This window comes from Mustela nigripes, chromosome 1, assembly GCF_022355385.1.
Source record: "Mustela nigripes isolate SB6536 chromosome 1, MUSNIG.SB6536, whole genome shotgun sequence".
Lineage (NCBI taxonomy): Eukaryota > Metazoa > Chordata > Mammalia > Carnivora > Mustelidae > Mustela > Mustela nigripes.
The window spans coordinates 212,493,737-212,505,976 of NC_081557.1; the positions used below are offsets into that span (position 1 = coordinate 212,493,737).

Genomic DNA, 12,240 nt, shown 5'->3' on the forward strand with positions numbered 1-12,240 from the left:
GTGAAGTCCTTTTACTTTGTATTTTGAGTGGTGACAGGTCCTTAATAAATACAAAGGAGTGTTGCATTCTATTACAGAAATAAATACCAGCTGGTGGTATAAATGAATATCTTCTATATTGCGTTTCTACAATTTGAGGATAGCAATGCAATGCATTATAAAAAGATCAATCATTTTGTCATTATGGTCTTCTTTGGCTCCAAACCAGTTTATTGGATTCCTTTAGTTTCAAGTAACAATAATATAAATTGCCTCTTATATTGAAAGGGAAAATATCATGTTTGAGACAGGATTGAGATTTTATGGCTGAGATAAAAATGAACCCATTGAAAATACAGATTCTTATCAATGGGCCAGTGAATTATATGTGGATAAGCTCTATCCCTCTTCTTTATATTGAGTCCTGATAAAGTGCCATTTGGGGCTTGATCTTTGAGGATGAGGGCTCAGAATTTTGATTCCTATACTTCTTACATTTTAGAGAAAAATAGAATGAAAATGATCATCTGTTCAAATGTCCTTGATTTGTAGAGAAAGAAACAGGTTCAAGTCTACCCATTGAAACAACTTCTGCACACACAAGATCATGCCTTACAGTTTCTCCCCTAACTTGATCCAATGGTCACGATTATGGACTCATAAAGTTATAAAGCCAGTCTGCAGATTGGTGATGATCTGGTCACACCTATTTCACAGCTGAAGAAAATGGGAGATAAATGATTCTTCAAGGTCACATGGAGAATTACCTGCAGATTTGGGGGCAAGAGTCTGCTGGTTTTGGACCTTTATAGATGATCCTATTTCCTCTCACAGAGTGCTAAGTACCTTGATGTGGAATGGGAGTGAATATAGCAGAAAAATAAAATATTGACCTTCCTGTGGAAGAAGCTGAGCTCTTAGGAGACAAGATGTCTCAGGAGATAAGTATGGAAAAACTGAGATGATTATGTCCTGCATTCTTCCCTGCCTCCATCCCCATTCAGCGTGTCCCTGTCCCTGGGGTTCTCAGACACACACTCATCCTGTCCTCTCAGGCTTCATCTTACAACATTGGGCTTGTTCAGTTAACTTTTCTGTTTATCATTTGTTTTTATATCCTTGCCACTTGCCAAGGCAGTGCCTCATGCTTTGCAACCCATAAACTTCAGGATTTGAAGCTACTAAAAATACAGAAATGTCAGAATTCGGAACACTTGGAGGAGAAATAAATGGAGGAATTTATTTTACAGAATTTATAGAGTTTGATGCATTCTGGCATGGCTCTCTCATCCTGGCCTCTCCCCTGTCCTGTCTTTCTTTTTTAAACTTTTGTGGTGACATTTTAATGAAAAGGTTGACAAAAATCAAACATACACAATAAGCCCAGGGACACTGAACATTTGTGGTTGGAGGCTGCGTTTTTACTCATATCGAAACTCCCGGCCTGTATGATTCATTTGTGGGAGTCATAGAGAGGTGCCAGAGAAAAGAATCTTACGAGAAAATGGTGGGCGAAATCATGCTCTTCAGGGAAAAAGTAGAACTGTAGCTTAGGTGGGGGAGATCCAGCCCTCCTCACCTCAGCAAGGGCCCCATGAGTGATCACCAAAGGGCTAGGCCATAGTCAGTGACGTCAGCAGGAATCAGCCTTCCCAGGGGTAACAGGAGCCATTAGGTAAAATCCTAGAACTAGGTTTGACCCTGTTCAGATAAACCAACAGTATTGATCCTGATCACTTGTTAGCAAGACCTGTCTCTATTAACATAGTCAAACCTGCAGGAGCCAGAAATGTCAGAAAAGAGCCATGGGGGCGCTGTCCTTTGGCACTCAGGGCCATAGCAGGAAACTGATTAGATCCAACCAAAAGGACTTTCCAAAGAGCAAACCGGAACTAAGAATAAGGACAGAGAATGTGTGGGGAGGGGTGGCAGCATCAGTTCTTGTGATTTTGCTGCAAGAGTTGAGGAAAAACACAGCAGAATGTATGATTGTTACCTTTGACTGTCATCCACTCCCTTGACCATCTTCCTAAGCTTAGATGTCCAGGAGACTCTGGAGTTATGGAAGAGGGAGAAGCAGAAAGGACAGGGATAGAGAAGGAAGAAAGAGTTGATCACTGCAGGGAACGTGCTATCTACAGAATGCTGTTGTTGGTTGAAATAAAACAGCAACAAGATATGCCTCCTATCTCATTGTTCCAGGCACAGTGTTGGAAACAGGGACACAGACACGTGATTCTGTGCATGCCTTTATCCTAGCACTTATGTCTTATTATAATTATCTATATGCCTGCCTTTCAGGAGGCTGATTTCCTCCAAGGTGAGTACCCTGTTCTTTGTTTCATGTCTACAGAACCTCATTCAGTCTTGTTGCAGTAGAATGGCCTGAACACTTACCTGCAAACTGATACAACCTTAAGAGCAAAACCGATGTTGTTATATTTGCACCTGAGCAATCAGTCTAACCTTGTCCCACGACTTGAAGAAGCATCGCTCAGTAAAGGTTCAAAAAATGGACAAACTTTGGGGCAATTCTTTGAGCTCAAGGCAGACCTTGAGACAGTCACTGAACCAACCTGCTAGCAGTTGACAGCTGAGGGCATTGTGACTCTGATTTTGTGTCAGTTGGGACACCTTATCACTCTGTGTTATTGGGTTGTGACCACACAGACACCCAGAGGGAGACAGATGTGTGTAAGGCGTACTGTGGCCATCCAGACAGTCAGGTCTCCATCTCTGGAGGAGCGTGTTAAGAGCATGAGTTGGTGGGATCTTTCTTGGCATCCTGAAGCCTTTCTGGGGCAGATGTGTATACTGAGCTCACATCAGAATAACAACAGAAAAAGAAGAAGAAGGAGAAGGAGAAGGAGAAGAAGGAGAGGAAGAAAAAGAAGCCAAACAGGAAAAGTGAGAGGGAATGAATATCCCTGCTGGAGACAATGACTAATTTAAGCAGGCTAAGACAAATATTTTTTTTTTGCCTGTTCCTTTCGCGCAGCTTGAGAACATTCTATGACAGCTCAGCATGCAGCTTGGCACTGTCAGAGGAGACCTGGGAGAGGGAGGGAGAGCAGTTAAGAAGTGGAACCAGAATATCACTGCTGAGAGTCTGGAAAAACTTTTTGGAATTTTCTACCTTAAAGATAAATGGGAGGGGCGCCTGGGTGGCTCAGTGGGTTAAAGCCTCTGCCTTCGGCTCAGGTCATGATCCCAGAGTCGTGGGATCGAACCCCATATGGGGCTCTCTGCTCAGCAGGGAGCCGGCTTCTTCCTCTCTCTCTCTCTCTTCTCTCTGCCTGCCTCTCTGCCTAATTGTGATCTCTGTCGAATAAAGAAATAAAATCTTTAAAAAAAAAAAAGATAAATGGGAGAAAAGAGAAAAACATTGAAGAAGGGTAGCTTTCTTTAGGACTCCCATTCATTGTCACTGGAGGCAGAAAAGAACAGAGTGAATAGTCCCATTTGGCTGGGATTCTTCCTTCATAAAGGAATCAGTCAGAAGAAACACAAACACAATTTTTCAGCTTGGTCGTGGTGGGATCATCTTAATGTGGAATGAAGGTGTCCATTGCGATAGAAAATCTCACACTTTCCAGCTCAGGTTGGGCCTTGTTCTCTGAGCCTCTTTCTCCCATCCACAGCGGTCCCCCTGCTGCACTTTCTCTGCCTTCAGCATTTCAAAGAGCCATTCTGAGGTGGGTGTGTGTGAGTTTCAAAGAGAGAGGCCACTCATTCATGTCAGGCAAAAATAAAGAAAGAAAGAAAGAAAAGAGGGGAACAAAAGGAGGAGGAGGGGGAGGTTGTGTCCTTCAAAGAGGCCTCGGCCTGCTCTGCCTCAGGGGCTGGATATCTGAGGGTGGGGTCAGGGGCTCACAGTTGCTGCTCCCAAAGGAGGCGTGTGGCTTGCATCCGTGGGGTGGAGGAGGCCATGTCTTGTTCTTCTGCCCTTTTCCCTTGGTTTCTTTTTCCTCTCCTCTCTTCTTGGTTCAATATTTGATCTTACAGCCTTTTGAGGACTAGCACACCTGCTTCTCTTCTTCCGATCCTAAGCCAGTCACGGGCCTGTGGTGTATACAGCCTTGGGTTGCTAGGTAACTCCGCTGCGGATTGTGTGTTACAGGAGTGGGTTATACGTGTGGCATGTGTAAATGCATGCTGTGCTGTGTGCATAAGCCATGTGCCATGTACATGTGTATCATATGTCGGTATTGTGGTGAGCATGTTTAGGTGTTGTGCGTGTTGTGTATGTGATGTGCGCTTTGTTGTTTGCATGAACGATGTGATGTGAACTTGAAGTGTTATGTTTTCTGTGTTCTAAATGTGTTGTGTGTACACATGCCGTGTATGTGTGTTGCCTGCAGTTCATGTTGTGTGGTGAATGTTATGTGCAGGACACATATGGCATGTTCTGTGTGTATGGCATGCAGCTGATGTGCGCTATGTGAGTGTCTATGTGTGTGGCATGTGGTGCACGTTTGTAGTAGTGTGTGTATGTGTGTGTGTGTGTGTGAGAGGGATCAGGAATGTGGGATCCCTTTCTCATGTTACCCATCTGTGCTGGGTGTCCTCTAGCTTACCTGTGTGTCTCTGCAGCTTTGGGGATCTGATGGGACCACATTTCTGCAGATCTCTCTGAGTAGCACAAAAGATGGCAGGGGCCCTGAGTTAATAAACAAATCACTGGTTCCTCAGTGAACAACCACTAGGTTTCTGCCAGTTTATCAGCCATTTCACGTGCCTGAATCTCTCCCCAGAGCTGCAGTCATCCTCCATTGTCACTCATCTGTCTTCACTTTCACATTGAGCTGTCAGCGCTGGCTCTGTCTGCATCTTCGTGTTCCCATCACCCTGAGATGGCGGGGGCATCCTTCCCCTGCCATTGAAAATGGCCTCCCTGTGGTTAACAAAGAAGGGCCTGCCAAATTCACTGGGCCCTTCTCCATCCTTGTGCTACCAAAATGAAACAACTGTAAGCTTTGTTGAACATTTGCTCCAATTTGAAATTCTCTTCTCTTCTGAATTCTGCAACAGCACGTCATCATGAGTGCCCTGCCTCCTGGCACCTCCCCAGCCATTGCCATCCTACCTTCTTCATCACCCCAGGTTGAAAGTATTTTCCATCACAGTTTCCACGTTTCATCCTCTTTGTTTTCCCTGGTTGACCACATTCTGACATTCAACTTCAATTTCCTTCTCATAGATGAGCTTCAAGTGTCCAGACACAGCCAAGACCCCTTGTGGGTGCAGACTTGAAGCTCTACCTCTATCTGGGCAGTGCCACCTGCATGTTGGCAGAAATCTCCAACAGCCTCCACTAGGAGATCCTACCTGTCTTCTTTCCATATACTTCTGTCCCTGGCAGGACTATACATACCAACACTCCCACTGGAAACCCAGGGGAGCTACTTACCTCCTGTAAGGGGACAAGAGTGTTCTCCTCAGAGGGCTGTGGTGGGAAGAAAATGCAGGAAGCCCACAGATACAATGAATGTGGCACCTGGCTTCCATTAGGTCTTGAGAAACTACTGGCTTTCTTTCATCTGTCTTCAAAAAGTAACATGAAAATTCATTGAGTCAGAGATCATTTTCAGATGGGAGTTTTTAGAGATGATTTTAATAAAAAACTAAAAAAAAAATTGTAGCATTTAAATGACAAGAGTGAAGACTTTCTCAGCAGCACACAAATAATAGGGAGATTACCAACCTCTCCTTTCTTGAAGTTTGGAAATCTGTGGGGTTGAAGGTCAAGGATTGTTTTCTCAACTGTGCAGATAAGGAAATGTGAATTCAATGCTGCTTCAGTCTCCCAGCTGAGCTGGGATGTCACATTATCTGCACCAACTCTGTTCTTCCTGCTACTTGTGACCTGCCAAGGACAAGGAGGTGCCCAACTGGCCAGACTGAGGGAGCCAGCCAGTTTTGAGCTCAGAGCAGGGAGCGGTGACTGAATTAGAAGGGTATAATCACCAGAAGGGGCCTTGGTGAGGTTGAAGTTATTTTGGCAGCTTTTACGAAATGGACATAGGTTTGGGAAGAAGAGTGACAGGGGCATACAAAGTTGGTGCTTGTGACACAGAAAGGCTAGATGGATGGATGGCTGCAGGAACAAAAATCTGTTTCACAGATTATGTTGATTATTTTGTCTTTCTCCCAGTGATCAGGCATGGAAGAGTGGGTAGTGTGGTTGGCCCAGGTGCCAGAGCAACTCAATACGCCAGACAAACACATATCTTGTAGTTTGTTAACTGAAACCATACATGTAATCTGATGTGGGCTTGCAAACTACTCTCTGACATTTGAGTCATTATTATTATTGTTATTCCTTTTTTCTATGTCAGGAAATTGTAAGGTTCAGAGAGGAAAATCTGTTAATGGCTGTGTTCCAAGGCCAGAAAGACAATAGACCTAAATCTAGAATTGTAGACATGAAGTCTTTTTAATTTATTTACCAAGCTATACTTGGTTTTAGGCCTTGTTTTCTCCTCTTGGACAAATCCTGTGCCTAAGGCCATTTCGCAAATGTAGGCAGGAGTAACCACCCTGCCTACTCATGTCCTTGTTTGTGAAATCTATATTGACAATGAACCTGGAAATTCTGTAAAATTCAGTACAATACACAGACCTATAAAGTATTGATATGAGTTGCCATTTCTGCTGCCTTTCTGCCTCCTGATGTTCAGCCTTATCTCACTGAGGCTCCATATTCCTCTGCCGGCACCTGCAGGCTGGTCAAATGAATGAGCTGAGCGTGCTTCAGCCATCAGCCTTCAAGTGTGTCCTTGATTCCTACACAGGAGGCTCTGGATGATTGCAGTGCTGTTCTCAGATCAGAAATGTCAGAATGTCAGTGTGGAAAGTCAGATCTCACAGGCTGAGCTACTCTTTTGGAAGGATGGCCTGCAGGTTTGCAGTGGTGAAATGCAAGTTGGCCAAGGTCACACAGATGGTTAATGGAAAAGCCATTTTTAATAAGCCATCTGTGTTTTTCTTTTCTAGACCTTTAGCCTCTCTTTAGGACTTTTCTGTTCATATAGCTGTATTCAATAGGACGGGGGGGAAAAGAATATTCAGACCCCTTGTTCTAAACTCTCAACTTTCTGCCCTGGGTCTAGGTGGGAGGTGGGAAGGAGCCCTGACTAATCGTATTACCACTTGGGGGAGAGTATTAGCTAAGGATTTTTTTTTAAAGATTTGCTTATTTATTTTTAGAGAGAGAATATGAGCAAGTGAATGAGGGGAGGGGTAGAGGGAGAGGGATAGAAGGAGACTCCCAGCTAAGCATGGAGCCACACAGGACTTGATCCCATGACCCCAAGATCACACCATACAAGTTGGATGCTCAGATGACTGAGCTACCAGCACCTTGCTAAGGATTTTTGTTGTTGTTTTGCTGGTATCAGTACTTTGGTAAATGAAACAGGCTTCTGGCTGCTTCTATGAAAGGAGAACATTAGAGAGAGGAAAAAGAGTGAATCCCAGAATGAAAGAAAGATGGAGAAAGATTCAAGAAAGAGGAGAGAAAGATGGTGATGGCATAAAGGAGTGGGTGGAAGTGATGGCAGCAATAACTGACTCTTGCTGAACACTTGGTATGTGCCTGGGTGTGTGCTTCACACATTGTGGTTAATCCTTGTGAGAACCTTGTGAGGCAGCCATAAGTATTCTCCTTATGGAAGGAGGCTTGACTTGGCTTGACTTGGTAGTCAGGCAAAACAGTAAAAAGAAAAAGTGGGGCTTGAACTTGGCCCATCTGGTTTACCTGGGCCAGCTTTTGTTTTTATATATTACACTATTCTGAGGACAAAGAAGAGAGAAGTGTGTTTTGGGATGCTTCAGATAATCAAGATCTCCATGATGGTAGTATACCTGTTAAGGGTAGAGTAGCTCTGTAGAAGATGATCCAGAGGTCTCTGGGATTCACTCATTTTTTCATTTGACAGGCATTATCCTATGGGGTTAGAGGTATTAAGCAAGTAAGATATGGTTTCCATCTATAGTTGACCTTTCCTGATCTTTGGCTCTTTGTTAGCTGTAGCAGGCAGAATTGTAAGATGACCCCAAGGACTCTTCACCCTTGTTAGTCTTTTCCCTTCCAGTATGGTCAGAACCTGATCATATGATGAATGTGAAGTTAGAGAGTTGGTGGAGTGGACACTGACCACTCTTAAGATTCTTGGTTGTGAAAAGATGGAGAGAAGAGTGAACGTCTGGGATTTGGGATGTATTTAGAGACACAGAAGTCAGAGGGAACTTGATAAAACCCAGACCTTGATGGGGATGGGAAAGGAGATTGGGAACGTGGGCCAAGAGTACAGGAGAGATTGCCCTTGAACTAAAGACTTATTGCTTTGCATTCTCTCCTCTAAGTATGGTTGAACCTGGAGAGAAACTCATTTAATCAGAAAGAATGGGAATTTGCAAGCTACCTAGCCTTTCTATGAAATCTTCAGTTTTAATGTTGTTGTGTGTGTTCATATGCCTCCCACTTATTAGCCTCTAATATGACCTTGACTTGAGGGTGTGTGCCTGATGTTTATTCAGATTGCTCTAAGTGTTATAGCTCTCTTCCTCCTGGGCATATGCTATGATTGCCCTTCTCTCTCCCTTAGCAGTCAGACTTGACTGTATGACTTGCTTTGGCCAATGAAATATTAGTGTATCACTTCTGGGAAAACACTTAAGAAGCAGTTCGCGATTGCTATGTCACCTTTCCCTCTACCACCATAATCTACAATGGTTTTGAGCAGGCTGCTTTGATAGCTTGGGTTCTGGAGGTAGAATGACCCAGAGCCATTTCCGGCTAATCCACAGTGGAAATTTAGTGTGAGTGAGAAATGCATTTTTGTTGTTTTAACCTGTTAAGATTTGGGGATTGTTTGTTACTACAGCATATCTAGATCATCCTGACAAATGCAACACACAACAAAGAACACTGGGCTCCCCATTACTGAAACATTTCCAGATTGGTGGAAGGACACCATGCCAAGTGCATAAGGACATTAAAAGAACAGCAATAATAACATTAACACAGCAATAAGTGTAGCAGCAACAAAAACAGAGAAAGCTCCCTGCTCTCTGGGCATCCGTGGCAATTACAGTCACTGCAAGGGTTGGATTGGCTTTTCCAACTCACTGTTCTCTAAAAGCAGAGACCTTCTATTCACATTTACTGTATCATTTCTCTGCAGCTTGTCCTTAGGGTGGAAGAACAAGGGCTTTTATTAACACATTCCATTGGCTGGGTTTATGATGCTCTGCCTCACTCCCTCTTCCCTGAAGTGAAGTCGAATTATAAAATAGGGCCAGCCTTATCTTGGGCAGCCATGCAACAATGGTATCTGGAGGTGAGTGTTGAAATATGTCTTGGGGCTTTGGGAAATGTTTTCAATTCAACATTCTGTGATCATTGTCCAAAGATTCTTGATAGTGTCCTTTAGGAGTCACTGAATACAAACAGAAAGAAAAAAAAAAAATGAAACAACCTTGCATTCAGATGCCTCGAACTAACAAGTAAGCAAGCAAATGTTTAGAAAATAATTTTGTAGACCCAGTGAGGATAATGACTACAGTTATATCTACATCTTATAAAACATTAATAATTAGTGTCATTATGGATATGCAAATATATTTACATATATTCAAGCTCAGAGTTATTTGGTAGGATGCTACTTGGGTATTGGAAGACCTGGGTTAGTTCCAGCTGAGCATTCACCAGCCAGGAAGACTTGGCCAATAGTTTAGCTTCCTTTACATTCCTCAGACCCAGGGAACTTTGCATTCTAGAGATCTGAAATCTGAAGGTTTACTCATAGAGGGGAATAGCCTCCACTGGTTTCCACCTCATTAAAGGTAGATCTTCTTAAGGGTGCTTGGTGCACATTTCCACCAGGCACTATCAAAGGCAGAGGTAAGAGAGAGTCCATCTACTTCAGCAGGTGATCTTTTATAACCTCTCTCTCTATATATATATGTATATATTTTATCATATAGTACATATTATATTATATTATATTATATATTATAATATCCTTTATATATGTTATATTATATTATATTATATTATATTATATTATATTATATATTAGTGATCCATTGTTGCATTACCAATTACATCAGTAACAATCTTTTATTATCTCACAGTTTCTGTACATCTTAGCTGGGGTCATCTGGTCTCTCATAATTAACGGGTCAGCCAGGGTTTCAGTCCTGTCAAGACTTGAATGTGAAAGTGTGTGTTTCCAGACTCATTCATGTGGTTATTACCAGGGTTTCATTCCTTGTGGGTGATATGACTGACTGAGTGCTTTGGCTCCCTGCTGGCTGCTCTTTGCCCTGTGGACATCTCAGTAGGCAGCTGACAACATGGCAACTGGCTTCATCAGTGTAATCATGTGAGGAGAGAGAGAAAGAAAGTCATAATATCTTATAATATAGCCTTAGAAATCGTATCCCATCACTTCTGCTGAATTCTATTCTTTAAAGGAAAGTCACCAGGTCTAGAAAGGAGATCACAGAAGATTGTAAACACCAGGAGATGGGGATCATTGAGAACCATAGAAATCAGATAATGATGCTTGCAAGCCAGCTGTGTTTTTGAAGCTTTGTGTTTTATCTTTAAAATGTATGCATATTTGCAGTTTATGCTAAATTATGTCTATGTTTATTTTAACAGAAGGGTAATGTTTTTGAATTATTTATTATCAGACAAAAAGGCTTTCATAGAGATATGCACCTTGTTTATCCTACAACTTGCAGCATGCCGGTTTGCAGGCATAATCTTTGGTTGAAGGATAATGACCTTGGGTCATTTCCTGATGTCTACAATTCCCATCTCATCATTTATACAAAGGAGGACACTACGGCCAGAAAGGGGCAGTGATTTTTCTCAAGATCACTGCCCTTTAAGGTAAGGTATCTCAACTGCTTTGAATATTGCTTTTCTCATAGAATGGTTTCGAGGCTCTGGGTTGGGGGTCAGGAGTGGTTTCCTCAAGACTTTGCTTTACTTGAGTGTCTACCACACCTTCCAGCAGCTAGTACTGCTGCATCAGTGTGTTCCAGCAGCATCCCACCCATGGGTCATTCTCCTTGTGATGCCAGAAGGACTCAAATTCCTGGCACACCCATAGTCACATAACATATGTTCAAAGAGTTCATTCCTTGTATTCTCTTTTCTTAACATGGAAAGTACTGATCATGAGGTTCCCATTATCTACCAAAAACATTTTTTTTTTAATTACAATCTCATAAACTGATCTGTCTCTCTTCTTGCATGGGTTCACCCAGGCTCTCTTCTGTGCTCTTGAGATTTATGGTAACAAACTCCTAACAAGTCCCTTGAGTCCAACTTATTTGTTTTGTTTTGTTTTTTGGTTAATATTTTATTTATTGGGGGGGGGGCAAGAATATGTGAAACAGGCTCAATTTTGAGCACAGAGCCTGACATGAGGCTCGATTCCACAACCCTGAAATCATGACCTGAACTGAAACTAAGAGTCAGATGCTTAACTGACTGAATCACCCAGGCACCCCACAAATTCTTTTCCAATGCAATACATTCTCCTCCCTGTGGTCTGGGTAGAGTTTTTAAAGTAAGTCTCACTCCACTATTGAAAACTCACCAATCTCTTCCCATTTTCTTCACATGTGTTCAATTTTTCAGGTAGGCCAAATAGGGACTCAATGGCGGGGTCTCTGGATTTGTTGGCAGCTTCATCTCATCCCTCTCTTTTCCATGACTCCAAGCTGTGGTTCTTGAACATTCCCAGAAAGGCAGAGTTGCCTTCAGCCTTTATGACTATATCATTTGTGTGCCCTCAGCTCTGTGACCCCTTTCTTCATCCTTCTCTCTCCCACTCATCTGGCATGATTGATTTCAAGTATCATGTTCTTCAAGACTTTTGGTGATCCTTTCTCCCCACACTGCTCCTCTTACCAATTCTCTATGCTCCACATTCAACTGTTGCCATCACTACCTGATGTTTAGTATCAACATCCAGAGTAAGCGCCAACAACTGCAAGAATCTCAACAACAGCCACAGGGGAGTGAGTTATTAGGATATTGTTAGCTGAGTGGTTAGGAGACCCCAAACACATGTTAAGTGCAGGGGACGACCTACAGTGTTCTTTTTTTTTTTTCAAGATTTTATTTATTTATTTGACAGACAGAGATCACAAGTAGGCAGAGAGGCAGGCAGAGAGAGAGGAGGAAGCAGGCTCCCCGCTGAGCAGAGAGCCCGATGCGGGGCTCGATCCCATTAG

At 42.8% G+C, this 12,240-nt stretch overlaps 1 long non-coding RNA gene across 2 annotated transcripts in view; it reads left to right on the plus strand.

The window, feature by feature from the left end:
- The window catches only part of LOC132004561 (uncharacterized), a 112,364-nt gene extending 101,489 nt beyond the window's left edge, over positions 1-10,875 (plus strand). The window contains exons 5-6 of one of the 2 annotated variants that reach the window (XR_009400542.1): positions 9,168-9,323; positions 10,684-10,875. This is a non-coding gene — a long non-coding RNA (uncharacterized LOC132004561). The remainder of the gene's footprint in view (positions 1-9,167; positions 9,324-10,683) is intronic. The other variant, XR_009400546.1, reaches the window with a different exon arrangement.
- Positions 10,876-12,240: the final 1,365 nt, after the last annotated feature.